The following is a 7,022-nucleotide window of genomic DNA, read 5'->3' as shown; positions in this document are numbered from 1 at the left end:
TGTGATGATCCGTGACTCATCATCATCCTCCCTTATGAACGTGTGCCTGACAACCACCTCCGTTCTATTTGCAAGAGCTTGAGTGTGTATCTCTTTGCCTCATGGTTCATGAAGCATGGTTGCCTCTCCTAACAACAGAGCCTTCCATTCCGTGAGATCAGAGTCTTCGTAGTATAAGTTAGAATCAATTGGCAGCATTCTTGAGATCTAGAAAGTCTAAACCTTGTCTGTGGTATTCCGAGTAGGATCTGGGATGGGATGACTATAACACGCTTCAAACTCGTGACTGTTGGGCGCAGTGACAGTGTGCAAAAGGATTGATGGATCTTATTCCGACACGATTGAGAACCGACAGCTGATTAGCCATGCGGGAAACCGTAGCGGACATGTTTTCACTGAGAGGACGGATGGTAGCCATTGACAACGGTGATCCACCAATATACAGCTTGCCATGGAAGGGAGTATGCATGATTGGATGAGGACAATAGGACAGTAGAGGCTCAGAGGGAACAAAGCATCTCCATACGCTTATCTGAAATTCCCACCAATGAATTGCATAAGTATCTCTATCCTATTTTATGTTTTATTTCTTCGTTTTAACCATCAAAACCTCATAACCATTTGAATCCGCCTGACTGAGATTTACAAGATGACCATAGCTTGCTTCAAGCCGACAATCTCCGTGGGATCGACCCTTACTCACGTAAGGTATTACTAGGACGACCTAATGCACTTGCTGGTCATCTATGCGGAGTTGTGAAAAGTGTGAATCACGATTTCGTGTACCAAGTTTTTGGCGCCGTTGTCGGGGATTGTTCGAGTTTGGACAACTGATGGTTCATCTTGTTGCTTAGATTAGGTATTTTTCTTTATTTATTTTTTTCTTTCTTCATAATTTTTAAGAATGACTTCTAGAGTTTCAGATGATGCTTTTATCATCACAGGAGCTAATTGATTCCTATCAATTTGGCTGTCGTATGTAATGCTCTGCTAAAGCTTGGCTAGCCATGTCTAATCTTTTTAGATTGAAACTTTAGACTAACATTGCATGATTTCTGGAATTCTTATTAAAAATTTTGAATTTCTTATTTTCTTTTTCAAAATAATTTTAAAAAAAAAATTTATAAAATCATAAAATTAAAAATATTTTTGTGTTTCCTGTTTGAGTCTAGTGTCAATTTTAAGTTTGGTGTCAATTGCATGTCTTTATTCTTCTTGCATTTTTCGAAAGTATGTTCTTGTGTTCTTCATTGATTTTCAAGTTGTTCTTGATGATTTTCTTTGTATGATCTTTAAATTCTCTTGTTTTGTGTCTTTTGTTGTTTCTCATGTACATTCTCAATTTGTTAGTGTCTCTAGTATGAAAATTTTTAAGTTTGGTGTCTTGCATGTCTTTCTTTTATTAAAAAAATTTTAAAAAATATGTTTGTGATGTTCATCATGATCTTCATAGTGTTTTTGATGTTCATCTTGACATTCAAAGTGTTCTTGCATGCATTCCTTGTTTTGATCTTAGTTTTTCATGCTTAATTTCATTCTGTTATTTTTCTCTCTCATCATTAAAAATTTAAAAAAATTCAAAATTATGTCTTTTCAAGTCAATAATAAAGAGAATTGAAGATTCAGAACATACAGCAGAGGAATCACAGAAAAAAGCTGGGCGTTTAAAACGCCTAGTAAAGAAGAATTTCTGGCGTTTAAACACCAGCCAAGGTACCTGGCTGGGCGTTTAACGCCCAATGAGGTAGCCAAGTGGGCGTTAAACGCCAGAATGGATACCATTCTGGGCGTTTAACGCCAGGATAACACCAAGGAGGTAATTTTGTTTTCAATTCAAATCTTTTTCAATTTTTCAAGTTTTAAAACTAATTTTTCAAAATCCTATCTTTTTCATATCCTCTCCTATCAATCATATTTTTTCAAAATCAAATCTTTTTCATTTTTCTTCTTAATATTTTCGAAAAATTTTTAAAAAAATTGATTTTCAAAATCTTTTTTTATTTTTATTTCATATTTTCGAAAACCTTGCTAACAATTAAGGATTTGATCCAAAAAATTTCAAGTTTGTTACTTTCTTGTTAAGAAAGGTTCAATCTTTAAATTCTAGAATCATATCTTTTAGTTTCTTGTTAGTCAAGTATTTAACTTTAATTTTAAAAATCAAATATTTTTCAATCATATCTTTTTAAATCATATCTTTTTCAAATCATATCTTTTTCAAATTTTAATTTCAAAATCTTTTCCTAACTTCTTATCTTTTCAAAATTTACTCTTTATTATCTTTTTAAAAACCACCTAACTACTTTTTTACTTCTCATTTTTGAAAATCACCTTCTTCCTTTTTCAAAAATCTTTTTAATTCACTAATTGTTTTAAACTCTAATGTTATTCCTTTCTTAATTTTTGAACACTAACTAATTTTTAAAATAAAAACAAAAATATTTTTCCTTTTTATTTTATTCAATATTCAAATTTCTTCTCTCTCCCATCTCTTTCTGTTTAATCACTAACACTTATCCTCCTTCAATAATTCGGACCCCCTCCCTCTCTATAAGTTCGAATTCCTCTCTCTACCTCATCCTTCTATTCTTCTTTTTCTCTGACACATCAAGAAATCTCTATACTGTGACATAGAAGATTCTATACTTTCTTCGTTTTCTTTTCTTTCATATGAGTAGGAACAAAGATAAATGCATTCTTGTTGAAGCTGACCCTGAACCTGAAAGGACTCTGAAGAGGAAGCTAAGAGAAGCTAAAGCACAACTCTCTGGAGAGGACCTAATAGAAGTTTTCGAAAAAGAAGAAGACATGGCAGCCAAAAATAATAACAACAATACTAGGAAGATGCTTGGTGACTATGCTGCACCAACTTCCAACTTCTATGGAAGAAGCATCTCAATTCCTGCCATTGGAGCAAACAACTTTGAGCTTAAGCCTCAATTAGTTTCTCTAATACAGCAGAATTGCAAGTTTTATGGACTTCCATCAGAAGATCCTCATCAGTTCTTATCTGAATTCTTGCAGATCTTTGACACTGTTAAGACCAATGGGGTTGATCCCGAGGTCTACAGACTTATGCTTTTCGCTTTTGCTGTAAGAGACAGAGCTAGAACATGGTTGGACTCACAACCTAGAGAAAGCCTGAACTCTTGGGACAAGCTGGTCAATGCTTTCTTGACCAAATTTTTTTCACCTCAAAAGATGAGTAAGCTCAGAGTGGAAGTCCAAACCTTCAGACAGAAAGAAGGTGAATCCCTCTATAAAGCTTGGGAAAGATACATGCATTTAACCAAAAGGTGTCCTTCTGACATGTTTCCAGAATGGAGCATCATATGTATATTCTATGATGGTCTGTCTGAGTTATCCAAGATGTCATTGGACTACTCTGCTGGTGGATCTCTTCATCTAAAAATGCCTGCAGAAGCCCAGGAACTCATTGAAATGGTTGCAAATAACCAGTTCATGTACACTTTTGAAAGAAATCCTGTGAATAATGGGACGACTCAGAAGAAAGGAGTTCTTGAGATTAATACTCTGAATGCCATATTGGCTCAGAACAAAATATTAACTTGGCAAGTCAATATGATTTCTTAGAGTCTGACTGGAGTGTAAGCTAAAGATGCCTCCTCTGAAAGTGAAGCTTTTGACCTTGAGAATCCTGCAATGGAAGAGGTGAATTACATGGAGAAGCCTATGGAAACACGTATAATCCTTCATGGAGGAATCACCCAAAATTCTCATGGAAGGATCAACAGAAGCCTCAACAAGGCTTCAATAACAATAATGGTGGGAGAAATAGGTTTGGGAATAGCAAACCTTTTCCATCATCTTCTCAGCAACAGACAGAGAATTCTGAGCAAAGCATCTCTAGCTTAGCAAACATAGTTTCTGATCTATCCAAGGCCACTCTCAATTTCATGACTGAGGCACGATCATCCATCAGAAATTTGGAGGCACAAGTGGGTCAGCTGAGTAAGAGAGTTACTGAAACTCCTCCTAGCACTCTCGCAAGTAATCAGAAGAGAATCCAAAAAGAGAGTGCAAGGCCATTGATGAGCGGATAATTTATACCCTTTTTGACATTGTTTTTAGTATGTTTTTAGTATGTTTTAGTTAATTTTTATTATATTTTTATTAGTTTTTAGTTAAAATTCACTTTTCTGGACTTTACTATGAGTTTGTGTGCTGTGATTTCATGTATTTTCTGGCTGAAATTGAGGGACCTGAGCAAAAATCTGATTCAGAGGCTGAAAAGGACTGCAGATGCTATTGGATTCTGACCTCCCTGCACTCGAAGTGGATTTTCTGGAGCTAAAGAAGCCCAATTGGCACGCTCTCAACTGCGTTGGAAAGTACACATCCTGGGCTTTCCAGCAATGTATAATAGTTCATACTTTGCCCGAGATTTGATGGCCCAAACAGGCGTTCCAATTCAGCTCAAGAATTCTGGCGTAAAACGCCGGAACTGGCAGAAGAATGGGAGTTAAACGCCCAAACTGGCACAAAAGCTGGCGTTTAACTCCAAGAAGAGTCTCTACACGAAAATGCTTCAATGCTCAGCCCAAGCATACACCAAGTGTGCCCGGAAGTGGATTTTTATGTCATTTACTCATATTTGTAAACCCTAAGCTACTAGTTCTCTATAAGTAGGACCTTTTGCTATTGTATTTTCATCTTTTGATCACTTGAATCTTTTGACCATGTTTTTATGATTGAACCCTCTTTGGGAGGCTGGCCATTTGGCCATGCCTAGACCTTGTTCTTATGTATTTTCAACGGTGGAGTTTCTACACACCATAGATTAAGGTGTGGATCTCTGCTGTACCTCGAGTATTAATGCAATTACTATTGTTCTTCTATTCAATTCAGCTTATTCTTGTTCTAAGATATCACTTGTTCCTCAACTTGATGAATGTGATGATCCGTGACACTCATCATCATTCTCACCTATGAACGTGTGCCTGACAACCACCTCCGTTCTACCTTAGATTGAGTGGATATCTCTTGGATCCCTTAATCGGAATCTTCGTGGTATAAGCTAGAATTGATGGCGGCATTCAAGAGAATCCGGAAGGTCTAAACCTTGTCTGTGGTATTCTGAGTAGGATTCAAGGATTGAATGACTGTGATGAGCTTCAAACTCGCGATTGTGGGGCGTTAGTGACAGACGCAAAAGAATCACTGGATTCTATTACGACATGATCGAGAACCGACAGCTGAATAGCCGTGCTGTGACAGAGCGCGTTGAACATTTTCACTGAGAGGACGGGACTGTAGCCATTGACAATGGTGATGCCCAACATACAGCTTGCCATGGAAAGGAGTAAGAATGATTGGATGAAGACAGTAGGAAAGCAGAGAGACGGAAGGGACAAAGCATCTCGATACACTTATCTGAAATTCTCACCAATGAATTACATAAGTATCTCTATCCTTATTTTATGCTTCATTCATAAATCATTTATAACCATTTGAATCTGCCTGACTGAGGTTTACAAGATGGCCATAGCTTGCTTCATACCAACAATCTCCGTGGGATCGGCCCTTACTCGCGTAAGGTTTATTACTTGGACGACCCAGTGCACTTGCTGGTTAGTTGTGCGAAGTTGTGATAAAGAGTTGAGATTGCAATTGAGCGTACCATGTTGATGGCGCCATTGATGATCACAATTTCGTGCACCAAGTTTTTGGCGCCATTGCCGGCGATTGTTTGAGTTTGGACAACTGACGGTTCATCTTGTTGCTTAGATTAGGTATTTTTCAGAATTTTTAAGAATGAATTCTAATGTTTCAAGGTGATGTTCTTATCATCACCAAAGCTGATTGATCTTCATCAATTTAGCTCTTGAATGCAATGTCCTGCTAAAGCTTGGCTAGCCATGTCTAATTATTAAAAATTTTGAATCTCTTTATTTTCTTCTCCATATAATTTTCGAAAAAAAAACCAAAAAAATTACAAAATCATAAAAATCAAAAATATTTCTTGTTTGAGTCTAGTGTCTCACTTTAAGTTTGGTGTCAATTGCATGTTTCTGTTCTTCTTGCATTCATTCATGTGTCTTCATTGATCTTCAAGTTGTTCTTGATGATTTACTTGCTCTGATCTTTAAATTCTCTTGTTTTGTGTGTTTTGTAGTTTCTCATATGCATTCTCAATTTGTTAGTGTCAGTAGTATACAAACTTCTAAGTTTGGTGTCTTGCATGCATTGTTTATTTGATTTTAGTTGCATTTTGATTTTTCCTCATCATTAAAAATCCAAAAAATTTTTAATTTGTGTCTTTTCAAGTCAATAATGCAGAAAATTGAAGATTCAGAACATACAGCTGAGAAATTACACAGAAAAAGCTGGGCGTTCAAAACGCCCAGTGAAGAAGGAAAACTGGCGTTTAAACGCCAGCCAGGGCACCTGGCTGGGCGTTTAACGCCCAAAAGGGTAGCATTTTGGGCGTTAAACGCCAGAATGTATACCATTCTGGGCGTTTAGCGCCAGGATGGCACAAGAGGGAAGATTTTGTTTTTAATTCAAATTTTTTTCAAGTTTTCAAAATTTTTCAAAATCAATTTCATTCCATTTTCAAAAATACTTGCTAACAATTAATGATTTGATTCAACATTTCAAGTATGTTGCCTTTTCTGTTGAGAAATGTTTAATGTTTGAATCATATCTTTTCTTGTTAGCCAAGTCATTGATTTTAAAAATCAAATCTTTTTAAATTGTTTTTCCAAATCATATATTCTCAATCATATCTTTTTAAAACTATATCTTTTCAATCATATCTTCTTAATCACATCTTTTTCAAAAATAGTTTTCAATCATATCTTTATGTATTCTAATTTCAAAATCTTTTTAAAAAAAAACACTTTATCTCTTTCCCAATCATATTTTTCGAAAATCATTCTTCAATTTTTCAAAATGTTTTTAAAATCTTTTTAATTTATTTTTGAAAATTTCTTCCCCTCTTCTCACATCCCTCTATTTATGGACTAACATGTACAATTTGAACTCTATCTTTCTAAGTT

At 35.7% G+C, this 7,022-nt stretch overlaps 1 non-coding gene across 1 annotated transcript; it reads right to left on the bottom strand.

Moving 5' to 3' along the window:
• Nucleotides 1-3,207: 3,207 nt before the first annotated feature.
• LOC127746351 (small nucleolar RNA R71) lies at nt 3,208-3,311 on the bottom strand. Its single transcript, XR_008007970.1, has one exon. It is a non-coding gene; the product is annotated as a small nucleolar RNA R71 (small nucleolar RNA).
• Nucleotides 3,312-7,022: the final 3,711 nt, after the last annotated feature.

Source organism: Arachis duranensis, chromosome 3, assembly GCF_000817695.3.
Source record: "Arachis duranensis cultivar V14167 chromosome 3, aradu.V14167.gnm2.J7QH, whole genome shotgun sequence".
In the NCBI taxonomy this organism is placed as follows: domain Eukaryota; kingdom Viridiplantae; phylum Streptophyta; class Magnoliopsida; order Fabales; family Fabaceae; genus Arachis; species Arachis duranensis.
This window is presented reverse-complemented; position numbering and strand designations above follow the sequence as displayed.